The following is a 15,030-nucleotide window of genomic DNA, read 5'->3' as shown; positions in this document are numbered from 1 at the left end:
ATGAAATTTAACTCTTTTAAACTGTGTTATCAGCGGGTTGTGTAAGCCCAAATCTGGTTAACAATATTTTCTAAAGTTTCAAACAGTTCATGCATCGTTGCTTTCAGTAACACATGGTCTGTTAAGATTAAGCAAATAGCTTAGAAAAAAGGAGACACGGTGAAGAAGTGTATCAGACCAGTGTGGTGTGAGAATTGTGTAAAGGGAACTTTACTTTTATATTCTTTCCTTTTATTTTCTCTTTTTGGGTGCACATGAGGGTTGTTGCAAGTGCCTAGTAAGTACGTGGAGGTTAAGCGACAACTTTCAAGGGTGGTTCTCTATTTTCACCATATTCATTCTGGGTATTGAACTCAGGTATTCAGGCTTGGTGGCAAATGCTTTTACCCACTGAGCAGTGTCTCTGGCCCATTGGTGGAATTTTTAAATCCTCAAAATTAAAAAACATAGTACTGATGCATGTGGAATGTAAGAAAATGAAAAACCATGCTAAGTGTTAAGATAGACACTTCCCCTTTTATTGAAAATGTGTTCTGTTCTCATACAATAAATATATCACTCTTAGAGTTTCTTCTCCTTCTTCTCCTCCCAGTACTTCCCTTCCCTTCCCATCGGAATCCATTTCTTTTTTCTCTCTCTCTCATTAGAAAAGAGCAGGCTTCTAAGAGATGACAGCAAAATATAATAATATAAAACAAAAACCATCACATCGAAGTTGGGCCAACAGAAAAAAAAAAAGACGACAAGTTAAAATACTAGACTCAGAGAGCCACTCATTAATGCGCTCAGGAGTCTCATACAAATATTATTCTAAAAGCTGTGTATACATTAATGATACACTGTATACAGAGATGAACTGATGTGGACTCATGCAAGTCCTGTGCTTGCTGCTTCAGTCAGTGGGTTCAGAAGAGCTTGACCCAGTTGATTAAAAAGGATTTGTTCACCTGGTGTATTCTGTCACCTCTGACTGTTATGCCTTCACTTCTGTGGTGTTCTTTGAGCTCTGAGGGGAGGGATTTAAAAGTCATCCCATTTAGAGCTATGTGTTCTACGGTCTCTCTCTCTCTCTCTCTCTCTCTCTCTCTCTCTCTCTCTCTCTTTCACTGCATAATGTCTGGCTGTGAGTCTCTTGTCCTGTCTACTACAGGAGGAAGCTTCTCTGATGATGGCTGACTAAGGCAATGATCCATGCTTATCTGTGATAATAGCAGGATATTATTAGGTGTCATTCGATCACGACTTTTTTTGACTAGTAATATTTAGTTTTACTCTAGGTCTCTGGGTTATCTAGTCTCTGGTTCTTGGTCACCTAAGCAGTGTTGGGTGTGGATTCAATCTCATGGAGTGTTCCTTGAGCAAAATCAGTCATTGATTGGTGACTGCCACAAGCATTATACCATTGCCCTAGCATATTTTCCAGGTTTGAAAGCATTATAGATCAAAGGTTTTGTGACTAGGTTGGTGTACACGGTACACTTTTGGTAGCCTGCTGAGTACCTCTGTGTGTGTGTGTGTCTGTGTGTGTGTGTGTGTGTGTGTGAGAGAGAGAGAGAGAGAGAGAGAGAGAGAGAGAGAATTTAACAAAATACACGCATAAAGGAAAACATTGTATTTGTCTTTCTGAGCCTTGAATGCATAATATAATTTCAACTCTCATCCATTATTCCTGAAAATGACATGATTGATAAATTTTGGACATAAATGGTAGTTCTATTTTGATTTTTCCAGAAACTTCCTACTGATATACACAGAGGAAGCCTCAGTAGTGAAAAGGGTTCCCCATTTCCCATGTCTTTGCCAGTACTTGTCGTTTGTTTTACTGGGGTTGACCATTAAAGTTTCAGTGTGATTGACTTTTAAAGCAGTTTTAACTTGTATTTCTCTAATAACTAAGAATGTTGAACACTTTCTAGTATATTTATTTGCCATTTATGCTTCTGCAATAGAATTAGCCATGAAGCCAATTGACCAAGTTATTGATTGGGACATTTCTACATTTCCAGGCGTTCAGGGGGGAGGGTGCTTAAATTTTACAGTTCTTTATATATTATAGATAACAACTCCTTTACAAAGTAAATTTTCAAAGATTTACTGCTGTTCTGTAGCCTTTCTTTTTACTATGCTGATAGTTTCTTTGGCTGTATAGATTTTTAATTTTGTGGAATTGGATTTGTCTAACTTTATTATTTACTGTATTGTTAGAATTGTTTTCAGTAGATTCTTTCCTGTCTCAAATATTGAAAGGATTTCCTTATTTTTCTCTAGAAATTTAACTACTTCATGATCTCTTTCTCTCCCTTTCACTCTTCTCTCCCTTTCATTTTCATTTGGTTTGTTCAAGACAGAGTTTCTATGTGCAGCCCTGAGTGTGCTAGAACTTACTCTGTATACCAAGCTGACTTTAAACTCAGAGATCTTCCTGCCTCTGCCTCCCTGATGCTGTGATTGAAGGAGTTTGCCAAATGCTTGATTCAAATCTCTTTGAGATACTTTAAACTGGTTGTTGCTCAGGGTAATATCAATAGATCCAATTTAATTCTCTATGTGGGTGTCCAGTTTTCCTCACACCTAAGTACAATAGTCTGTCTTTTTTCCAATGTACTTTATTCCTATTTTGTGGAAAATATAGGTAAGTTAGCTGTGTGGGCTTATTCCAGAGTCCTGTGCTCTATTTCTTGGTTTATATGTCAGTTTTGTTCTAATGTTATGCAGTTCCTGTAACTATAACTCCGTATGTATATACTTGTGTAATGTATTTTTAGATAGGTACTCTGTTTCTACCATTGCTCTTTCTACTAATGACAGTTTTGCCTATTGTGGATCTTTTCTTATTCTAGTTGAATGTTATGACTGTATTTTCTAATTCTGCAAAGAACATTACTAAAACATTGATGGGGTCACATTGAATCTGTAGGTCATATTGGTCTACAAATTAATTCTGCAATCCATGGTCAAAAAATGTCTTTCCAAATACTAGTTGCTTTCTTCAGTTTTTATGTTCAGTGTTTTCATTGGGAAATACATTTCTCTGCTTGTTTAACTTATCCTTCAGTATATTATTTTTGGAAGTTACCATGAATGGAATATTTCCCCTCATTTCTTCCTTAATAAGTGTGTTAAAGATATATACAAAAGTTATTCAGTTTATATATTGACTTTTGTATCTTGCACTTTTGATGAAGGTGAAAGTATTAGCTTTAAGAGTTTTCTAGTAATGTCCAGAAATTTTTAAAGTATAAGAATTTATCATCTACAAACAGATCATGTAGAATTTTTTGTGCCTATTTTCAGTCTTGTTGCTTCTTTTACCAGTGTTATGTCTCTAACTAAAATTCCCAGTACTACATTTAGGAATTCTTGACTTTTTACAATTTGAAAGGAAATACTCTTTCTCAATTTTCTCTATTTAGTCTAGAATTGGTATAACATATTATATTGGGAAATTATCATATGCTTTTTGAATTCACTAAGAAACTAGCTCAGGAAGACATTTATTTATTTCATTCCAGACTCATGTTTGTTTCAAAGTGTCCTTTAAGGCTCTTGTCTGATAATAGGCTGGCTCCCCCAAATCTGTAACAGGTAGAAAAGAAAACAACAAAATAGCCCAAAGGTAAAAATATTATGTTTTGAGAATAGCTAGATGGTAAATTAGCTTCAACAGAGGTTACTTATTGTCTGCCCTTTGTTATAAATGTGCTTGCAAGTAAAAAAAGAAAGTCAAAGTTTGAGCCATAGAATATTGGTTTATGAAGAGAAATCTCAATTGGAAACTCCAGTTGACTCTTCAACTTTCCCAGTTGCTTTATGTTGAATGTTGTAAATAACAGATTTAAAATGATGCCATCTTTATCCTTTGATGAGTGTTCTTTTATTTGAATACCTCATTTAAGGGAACACTCTGCTATTGTCTATATTCTAGACTAGGTCAAGTTGACAAATAAAACCAACAATCACATGGAGTGTCACACGTGTAGATTATAAAGAGAGACTTTCAGAAATCTATGGGGAGAGAATCCTAGTTGAGAATATTAACATTTTTACCAGATTTGCTGCAAGTCCTGAATGAGTAAGAAGTCGGGAACTGAGAGAAAAGGGCCTATGCTAAAGTTTAAGTTTCTAACCCAGAAAGAAAAATAAAGTAGTTCCCAATCTTATTGATATTCACATCTCCTTCATTTCTACTTTTTTTCTCTAAAGACTAGAATCCTCAAAGATAACATTTCATTTTTAAATAAGATCTGAACTGAGCACTATGTCAAGCCCCTCAAGTCATATGAACATTCACAGCTGATTCTATAAGGACACAGGCCTACAAAACGAAAGGATGGTTACAAACAGGAATGCCAATGTGACCTACTTAGGTTTCAATGTAGACATATATCCCTCCCTTCTCTGTGTTGCTTTCATTGTTTGCTTTAAAGTAATTCAGAAAGGTTTTCCTCTCAACGACAATCATATAATGCATATTTTGGGATCTTTGTAAATTATGCAGAATTTCTTGTTCTTGTTCATCTGAATTTAAACCATCTTTGGTGAAGATGATATTTCATAAGAGGGTTGTGCATTTTTATTCACTTCATACTTCATAACAGATATTTGCAGAATTTGCAAAGAGTACTTTTATAGCATGTATACCCTTTCTTATAGACTAAGTCTCATCAACAGTTATGTATTGCCTAAATTAAAAACAAAGACCAGAAATGAAAGTGGATTGTTCTAATTGACATCTTAATCACCAGGTAAGGTTTCAGGCTTTTCTGAAAGAATATTTCAGTAGAAAAAAATTAGTAGAACAATAATACAAAGAAAAAAATTTTTTTTGATTTTTTTGAGACAGGGTTCACCGTAGCTTTTGGTTCCTGTCCTGGAACTAGCTCTTGTAGACCAGGCCTGCCTCGAACTCACCGAGATCCACCTGCCTCTGCCATCCGAGTGCTGGGATTAAAGGCGTGCGCCACCACCGTCCGGCCTACAAAGAAAAATTTTGTCTGAGTTTGTGGTAAGAGCAGTGCTCACCTCCAAAACTTCCTGGCAGAACACCAATGATGTCATAGGCAAGCTTTAAAACTTGCAATTATGTCAATGAAAACTTGAAATCTAAGGGTGTAATTACTTAACTTTAAAGGATTATACATAACTATAGCATTTTCCACAAAATTAGAATAACTTTTCCATCTGTGGCTAGCAGAAGGGATTTAAAAATGCATAAAGGAGACATAAAAAGTACTTGGTAAGCACGGGGGCTCAAACACTGGCAGGTCAAAGAAATACTGAGCGAATCACTGACTTGCTTTAACGGTGTGACGGAAATGTGTAAAGATAGGAATAGCAGATACAAGCATATCTTACAAATGTCCACTTTCAGCACCTCTACTGGGTGGAAATAAAATGTGGAAACGATGAATTAACTCATCTGCTACAGCTGAAAAAGACAAGAGTGCAAATACAGCTTTTTCAGGAGCAACAGTGAGACTTTCATGATGTGGATCAAGTACTTTTGAAAATACTTTCCAGAAAACAGTGACTTGAAAATACCATGGAAAGGCATGATTATTTCTGCTGGTAAATTAAGGGCCCTTGTAACAAAAGTGTTTATACTACAATACGCATAAAAGGCGTATGAAACAAAACCCCCATACCACAGAATTCAAGATTTAACTATGAAACAATTCTGACATGAATTATACATTAATCCACAAAAGAAAAAAAAAATTATTTCACTTTTAAAGTTATTTTGAGCTCCAACCTTAGAGGCACATGCCTTTAAGAGTCAGATTCCTAACTAAGCAACATAGCCAGACCCTACCTCAAAAATTATTTGGGGCCCGAAGAAATGACATAGCATGTAGCAACACCTACTTCTCTTCCATAGAATGTGGGCTCAGCTCTTAAAACTTGTGTTTTCAGATTTTCACAACCTTCTGGCTTCCATACTCCTCTTAACTTATGTTCACATGCCCACTTGCACATGCATGCGTGCACATACACCACATACACACACACACACAAACGTATGTATGTATGTATGTATGCATACAATTAAAACTAAAAAAATAAATCTAAAATTATTTGTAATATATGGTTCACTCCAATATAAAAAATAGCCATTCAGGACACCTAAATCATTAAAAATTGCATAAACAATGTTACAAAAACATCCCAGGAATCTATTTCCCCTCCAACTATGAATTCAAGAAGAGCATAATTCAGTGTGCAAAGTACAAAGGTCAGATAGAAGGGGGACTATGAGAAGATTTTTTTTCTAAAATGTTGCTCAAAATAACACTGTTCTAATGTTTCAAACACAGGTCAATGGAATTTCTTAAAGATTTATTTTTGAGTGTATGTGTGCTTGCCCATGTGTATGTATCCGTGTCCATGTCTGTGTGTGTCTGTGTATCCATATATCTCTGTGTGTGTGGATGTGTGCATACATGCACACACACACACACACACACACACACACACATGTAAAGAGAGGTTTCTGTCCTTCCTGGTCCCTCAGCTGTTCATTTCCAAAGAAATATACAAAGACTTATATGGGTTAAAAATTGTTTGGTCTATTAGCTCAGGCTTATGATTAACTAGTTCTTATAACTTAAATTAACCCATAATTTTTGTCTATGTTTAGCCATATGTTTTGGCATCTTTTCTCAGTAAGACAGTCCCATCTTGCTTCCTCTGCATCTGGTTTGTGACTATGTCTCTTTCTTTTCCCAGAATTTTCCTAGTATGGTTGTCCTTCCTATACTTTCTGCCTGGCTACTGGTCTATCAGCATTTTATTAAACCAATATGAGTGACAAATCTTTACAGTGTTCCGAAGCATTATCACACAGCACACACACATACACATGCCTATAGAGGTCATGAGAAACCCTGGAATATCCAGAGTAACAGGCAGTTAAAAGCTGCCTGACATGTGTACTAGGAACCGAACTTAGGTCCTATGAAAAAACATCAAGCACATTTAACATCTCCAAATATCAAACACAGAGAATCATTTTCAGTACCAAATCAGGGGAAATTTGTTTTATGCCAGCATAAAAGAAAGTGGGGTTTTCCAAAAGAAAATGGACAAAGACTTGTGATTTGGTCTTCAACTAACAAAAATTTTCAATATCAGAATCTGAGACAATCTTATCTAAAATTTAAATGTTAAACGCATCTCTTAACTGGTTTCCTCTTTCTTTTCCCCTCTTTTTTATTGTCTGTTTATTTGCTTTGTTTTGACAGAGGAGATACGACAAAATCTTCCATTATTTTGCACGATTTTCACAATGAAATTAACAAGCAGTATTACCCAGCAAATGACAGGGAAAATGGAAATTAGGAACACAATGGTATCTTTAAGCTTTTTCTCTGACTGAAATGAATATTTACTGCATTGTCTTACCTTTCATTTGTCATGGAGATGGTATAGCTTACTCTATAAACTCTAACAAAAAGGATTCATTGTCTCTAACACTGAGAGATAGAGCAATCCAAACATATTCATCTTCAAGACCTTCTTCTGCTTACAGACAAAGCTGATAAATGGGAGCAAACTTACACAGACAACCATGGAGAATGACTTTTATATTTTATGTGCAATCTTAGAAATCGGTTTACTGAGCCAACAGCCCAAACAGGGCAGCATTTATATGTCTTTATGTCAGTCTTTGAAAGATTTCGCAATTCATTTTTCTGAATTAAGCAAAGTAGCTGAGAATCTTGTGTGATGTATTGTCTTTCTATCTCAAACTCTGGGCCACATTCATAATAGGGGAGTAAGACTAAGCAGGGAAGAACACTGCTTTCTAAAAGACTACACAGACAGTTCTTCTCTGTTCTGTCCATTGTAAACAATGAAAGGGGAGATCTTTGTGTCAGTGTCACAGTCTTTGGACAGATGTCTTATATCAAATGCGACCCTCCAGTTGTGATCTTTATCTAGGGACATATTAACCAATTTGAGGGTTACTGTGTATCCATCCATCCTTAGATCTAAGGGCAAATATCCCTAACTTCTTGTTACTGAAGTAAACAGATAAAGCACCTATGTTGAAAAAATAAACTTGAAAAATGATAAAAACAAAAGCCAGGTTGGTGTCCTCCAATTTGTTCTGACTATGACACAGAAGAAAGTGTTATAGTGTCTTCAAAATGTTGTTCTGTGTCATGATGAGTATAAGGGTTGACCTCAATTGTATACTTGATAGTATTTTGAATCTTTTTAGAGAACGACATCAGAACATGTCTGTGAAGGAGTTTTAATATCTCTCATGTGGAGTCATCACTTGCTGGGCACAGAACTGAGACTGCATAAGCAGAGAAAGCTGGCTTAGCCTCTCTCTGATTGAGCATCTCTCTGTGCTGTCTGACTGCACAGGTAGTGTGAGCAGCTGCCCCAACCTTCTGCTTTCCTGACTTCATCATTATGATAGCCTGTACCTGTGAATTGTGAGTATAAACAAACCCTCCTTTTCTTCCTCCCTTAAGTAGTTTGTCTGGTACCCTGTCCCAGTAATAAGGATAGCAATATAGAGAACTGATGCTGAGAAGTTAGGACTCCTTTGATGTCTCAAACCTTAACGAGTGGTTTGTAGCCTTTGGAACTTCTTTATAGGAAGAATATAATAGTGTGGGATATGGGGCTACAGAAGCCCTAAAGTGCTGTAAGCACAGATTCATGGGCTGTTCTGTTGCAAGGTAGGAAGAATGGTGAGAAAAATGTGGACAGTGAATGGAAACTTTATGATGTTTCAGAAGGCAGCAAGGATTCTGTTGGGAAATGGACACACACATTAGGAAATGTCTAGATGATATAACATCAATTTTACATATATGTGCATTTATTTTGTCATGAGCCATGCCACATTGGCTGTCATATGTTGCGAACCACCTTCTTGGGGTGACTGTTACCACAGTCCTAGCCAAGGTGGGTTCACATGTTCCAGGGTAGGGTCATGAGGATTAAAAATGATAAGAAAAACAGAGATAAGAAGGAAATACAGAAACATAGGCTAGTACTGGGAGGGCAACTCAGCAAATACTGAATGCTGAATTCTTCTTTTGACTGAGTTCACCCATTTTTTATTTCCTGTATACTTTATACTCCAATACGAAAAGGGATAAGAAGACAAAAGAATGCTTTAACATAACACAAAGGACAACTAGAACAAGTACTTGCTTTGAGACAGCAAGCCATTAATTTATGAGAAAAGCATTCTGTTGTTTAGGCAGTAAACCCACCCTAGACGAAGATCATGAAGATCAAGACCTAGATCATGAAGGCAATCACTCTCTAAGTCAACCATCCTATTTCAACAGAATGAGCAGAAGTATGCTTGAATTTCTCTGACCTTTGTTCAGGGTATAGTGGATCTCCTTCTATGGGCCATCTTAATGTCCAAAAAAGCAAGGAACCATATGCTAGGTCAGGGTGAGAAGCCACAGTCATTATTAACAACGTTGAACATCCTCAAATGCTTTGACACTCAGAAAAGGTAATAGGCTCACATGTTTGGACCTTTACAATATTTCTTTTTATTCGTATAAGCATATTTGAGAGTTAAGATATTGGTTTACTATATGGCATACTCTGACCTCAAATTATTGATCCTATTGAGTCTTAGAGTTACAGGTGAGCACAACCATGCCCAGCTCAAATTATGTTTCATAGATAGATTATGTATTTAACCTGAAGCTAATTTATTGACATATTCCCAGACACCTGCCTTTTGACTGTGCCATATCATAGAAGGTCATATGAAAATTTCCACATGTGTTTTAATGTCAGTTCTCAACCAACTATTTTGGAATATTCAGATTTCTACTTTCAGATTAGTGATATTTAACCATTATGTTCTTAGTGACACAGTATCAACGATATGAGCTCTTGACTTGGCCCCTCCTGTGTAATCCTTTTAAGTATATTTTAAATCTATGCTAAGTTTCATAAGGGAAAAATGAGAGACAAATACAATAAAACATTTATATGAAAGAAAGATACTTTAATATTTAGAGTCAGGGAATAAGTAGGGATTAATATAGATTCTTGGTAGCTTGGGGACTTGCAAAAGATTGGTTACAAATGTCAGAGAAACAGAAAGATAACATAAAACAAGAAAAGACATTTCAGGTATAAAATGTCACTGGAAGATCATGGAGCAGAATAAAAAGAGGTCATTTAACTATCAATTAGGCATGAGTTTGAAAGAGAAATCTCTGTAGTCATCTACCACCTCTGCCATTTGCAGTCATTATATTTCCTCTTTTACATAGAAACCCGAGCCTGGAGAAAAGGGTATTGATAAGGAAATTTCATTCAGGGCTAAACGCTTCTAGACACTAAAGGATTAGTGAACATGTGAACTCAGAAACTGTGATAACTCACATAAGGCCAGCACGGGTTCAAATCACCCAAAATCCCAGTGCTTAGAAGAGGAAGTAGGTACAAATTCCCACCCCTAAGCAAGAAGGTATTTGCAATTGATAACTAGAGAAAAGGGGAGGGAATAATTTTCTCCAATAGAGTGTCACTGGGTATATATACCAAGCACACTCCAAGTCAGACCCCATGCCCAAGATTAGTTGAAACACAAAGTGAACTCCATGCTCTTAATGAGTGCTTTTTGTTATGTTTTGACATTTTTGTCTTATTGTTTTGTTGTTAGTATTGTTTTTAGTTTATTCATTTTCATCTCTCTCTCTCTCTCTCTCTCTCTCTCTCTCTGTGTGTGTGTGTGTGTGTGTGTTTGGAAGAGGATAGACATGCGTTTGGTGCATATGCAGAAGAGGACCTGGAAGAAGGAGCTGGAAGAGAAGAGAGAATGTAATCAAAATGCATTTTTTTAAAAAAATAAATAAAGGAAAGAAATTGTTGAACATAAATAAGGAATGGCAAAATTTTACATTCAGAAATAGAAGTCAGTAGAGAAATTTAAACAAAAATTGGACACCTTAAGTTCTGGTGTTTCAAAACAAAATACAAATTAGGTGATAAATAGCATATTGGCAAAAAAAATTTGTGTTTTGAGCTGCTGTTTAAAATGAAACCATGAAGGAACCAAGGCTCTCCCTTAGTTCTAAGGATGAGATGACACAAGAAAGAGGAGTGGATGAGAACAAGCAGCTACCACTGAAGTCAGGACTCAAGGGAAGGCAAAGAGTTTGGCTTTGAGAAAAAAAAAAAAACAGAGTCACACTCAAATGTGTGATAGTTCACATTTTTAAATGACAGTAAGTGCTTTCTTCTAAAAGAAATGGAGAAATCAAATCAGAAAGAAACATTTTAAATTTTTTTTATGAAAGGCAATACCAAAAATGTTCTGGGATGTGAGGACTTTAGACTGGGACTAATTGCTACTTTGAAAGGCAGCTAGCTCAGTAGCATCTTCAATTTAGAAATGGTCATAGAGATATTAATGGCTAAAAGAACACACAAGTACATTCTAAAACTGCATGGTGCTTATAAAACACTTTGTTGATGTTTATGTAACACCTTGAGGTATTTTAATGCCAAGTTTGTTTTATTTTGTTTTCATACTTGATTGAATGCCATGGATTTATCCTTGAAAAATATGCCACAAAACCTTAGAGATTCTTTCAATTTAAGGGCTGTTTGTAACTGCCAATTCTGTCTAAAACAATAAGCGGCAATAAGCATTTTTGTTGTGACTGTCTAATAATCCTGTTATGATATTCTCACATCTGTTACTGAGGTATGAAATATGTTACAATGCAAAATTTTACATAATGCCTGTGTTAAACAGTTTAAAGAAAAAAATGATCCAAGTAGAAAAATTATCTTACTATATCTATTAAATAAAAATATATTGTTTCAATTTTATCCATCAATATAAAATTGACCTAGAATTTTTTTATTTTTCTAAATGTTATTCAGACATTATAAGATAAAGCACATTTTATTTAAAACAGATATAAATATTTTAGAGAAAGAAAGAGAGAGATGTGTTTGCAGTAGAGATAGCCCTTCTCTGGGAAAATTTAGAGGTTATTATACATTATAAAAACACTTTATAATGTAGAGCTGATATACCTACCAGTGCTTTTGTCATTCAATCCATATGAAAATCAGAACATTTCGAATTATATATTTTCAAAATTCTCTTGTCATAGCAAGCAGTTAGTTGAACAAGAATTCAATATCCCTCTCCGTTAAAATTATACATTTAATTTAACAATATTTTGACTTTAAAAACAGTCTTGAGCATAATATGCCTTCTCAGCATTAGAGAGGTCAAAAAATCTAAAATGATTTGCCTGCTGTGTTAGTTACTTTTCTTGTTATATGGGGACAAAAGAAAAACAATAGAAACTACTTGAGGAAGGAACATTTAAGATGGGTCCACGGTTGAAGGAGCACAGTCCATCATGACAGTGAGGAATGGCTTCAAGGAGGTGAGGAGGCAGAACATACTATGTATGCAGGGAAGAAGAAGAACAAGATGAATGTTGTTTGGTTCATATTCTTCATTGTTCCCTTTGTATTCATTCTAAGACTTCAGTCCTTGGAAAGTGCTGCCCAAGTGGATGGGTGTTTCCTTATTCTTCGGCTTCTCTGGAAATGCTTTCATGAACATGGCCAGAAACATGTCCCTAGATTATTCCAAACCCAGTGAAGCTGACAACGAAGATTAACTATCACACCCTCTTTAAAAGAAAAAAGTCTCTCTTTTAAGCTGTCAAATCTATAAATGTTAGCATAAGATAGCGGTGAGTAACCTGAGTTATGATTCATGTATACTTGTGTTATGCTGAGAAATAATTCGGAGATCTGCTATATTATTTTTCATTTTAACTGATAATCAAAACAGCTATAAATGATACTCTGTTTTCCAATTCTTTATTTACAAAGGGCACATTTCAGTTGTGAAGATACCTCTGCCACCATACTGAGAAATATAATTTACACTTCCAAGAAATGACCCTTGCCAAGACTAATAGAAACTTTTCTGAGCAAGGCTAAGAGCAGCATGAATCTATGACAATAAATACATATCTAGAAGACAGAATGGCCTCATGTCCATCTAACAAAATAGAACGGTATGTTTCCTTCTAGGACCAATGACTTTCTTGAGTAAGCAACTTTTATCAATGTTTGCACACACACCATCATAAAATAGTATTCACTGAATAAAGTCATTTATTTTGAGAACACATCATTAGAGCTGTATCTTTCTTTGTTCACAAAAATAATTTTAATCTAATAGGTGCCATAGTGTGAATGGTGATAAAAACTTATGAATTCACACATCAGTTTAAGCAGCCTCCTGAACTGATATGAATTTGATAGCTCTCCTTTCTTCTTTACAGTGTTTCTATCTCCTAGCATCTCACATTAGTTCCGTTTAGTATTTCAAGTTATTTTCACCAAGGAAATGACAACCACAACAAAACTTTCTATAATGACAAAAGTGATATTTGGTCTTTCAGAACTATTAAGGACCCTCAATTCATCATTTGTTTTGTTTGATTAAGTTGTATAAAGTGCTAGATTCTATGGCAGTCCAAAATATTATTTAAAACATGGTCATTTTTCTTCAAACAATTAATTGTTTTAGAACCCTGACTCTAGTGATGGCTTTATAACATAATGAGTTGTCTCAGACAAATATTATCTTTAATGAGATTGGCTATAATTCAAATTTCAGTCTTCTTGATCATTTCAAATTTTTTATCAGCAACATAAATTTTTTAGTTAAAAAACTGTGTCTAAATAATATAAAGGCTACTGGAGAAGACAGACAATAAAGGATAATATGTACAATATTGTTAAGTAGTGATATACATCAGGAAGAAAATTACAAATTCACGGAAGTAAACTAAAGAAGACAAGAGGCCTGATTAGACTCATCACTTCATTAAGTTGAGGAAATGAATTGGACTATGCATGAGGTAAATGACAGAGCAAACCAGAGATTTAGGAGACTTTGGGTTTTTGTTTTATAAAGATTGAGTCTTCTTAATGTGAGGGGCCACAGAATAGCCACTTGGTGGCAGTCCAATAAGTGAGAATGAGAATGATGCATAGATAGGGAGCAAAGCAGGAAGTGTGTTGAATTAAGAGCGGCGGGGCTGTGTCCCCGGCACCCGGCCGCCCGCATGGCTAGCTTATGCCCGAAATAATTACACGGAAACTGTATTCTTTCAAACACTGCCTGGCCCAGCTAGTTCCAGTTTCTTATTGGTTAGCTCTTACATATTGTTCTAACCCATTTCTAATATTCTGTGTAGCCCACGAGCTGGCTTACCAGGGAGGATCTTAACCTGCGTCTGTCTGGAGTGGGAGAATCATGGCGACTCACTCAGCTTCTTTCTCCCAGAATTCTCTTCTGTATACTCCGCCTACCTAATTTTCTATCCAATAAAATGGGCCAAGGCAGTTTCTTTATTAATAAGAAACCATTCCCACATCAGAAGTGCACTGAAAGAAGGGTGTCACTTTGTTTTCCAAGTGAAATATTCAAGGATTGAGTTGAAAACAGAAAATGCATGATATTCTTGACTTTTTAAAGCAGTCATTCTGGCTGTTATATAGATGGTTCATTTAAAATAATGAAAAAAAATGAGTCCAACTAAAAACTTTGGAAATAAAGCTAAGTGAATTATGCTAATAGCTCCAGCAGATTAGAGTGGGTGTAGAGTTATTAGACGCTAAGCACCTATTATAAAACTCAACCTTAGTCACAATGGTAGGAAAATGTAACATTGAGTTCAATTAAGAAGAAAAAGCAAAGCAGAAGACACCAAAAGTATCTTCACTTTACAGAGCTTCATCCCAAACTATCTTTTCAAATGCCATTTCCCAGGATTCCATTCTCACGCTAACAAATGATGATTATCTTCTGAATATGATATGGGTAACTAAGTCATAATCTTGACCAGACATCAGCTATTTTGTTTGTCTTGTTTTCTGCATGAACTATCTCCCCTCCACTTGAAAAGTATGCAAGTCTTTCAAAGCCACGAAGCCTTCTTTAGTTACCCTGTGCTCACCTCTGATTGCCTCCCTAGGCAG

The 15,030-nt window shown here is 35.7% G+C and overlaps 1 long non-coding RNA gene across 2 annotated transcripts in view; it reads right to left on the bottom strand.

Annotated features, from left to right (window-relative positions):
* Positions 1-14,307, bottom strand: part of LOC126503354 (uncharacterized) — a 781,756-nt gene extending 767,449 nt beyond the window's left edge. Inside the window, exon 1 of one of the 2 annotated variants that reach the window (XR_007592266.1) lies at positions 14,264-14,307. This is a non-coding gene — a long non-coding RNA (uncharacterized lncRNA). The remainder of the gene's footprint in view (positions 1-14,263) is intronic. The other variant, XR_007592264.1, reaches the window with a different exon arrangement.
* Positions 14,308-15,030: the final 723 nt, after the last annotated feature.

The sequence above is a fragment of the Alexandromys fortis genome, unplaced genomic scaffold, assembly GCF_014885135.2.
Source record: "Alexandromys fortis isolate MF-2015 unplaced genomic scaffold, M_Fortis_MF-2015_v1.1 scaffold_2_1_26212458, whole genome shotgun sequence".
In the NCBI taxonomy this organism is placed as follows: Eukaryota; Metazoa; Chordata; class Mammalia; order Rodentia; family Cricetidae; genus Alexandromys; species Alexandromys fortis.
This window is presented reverse-complemented; position numbering and strand designations above follow the sequence as displayed.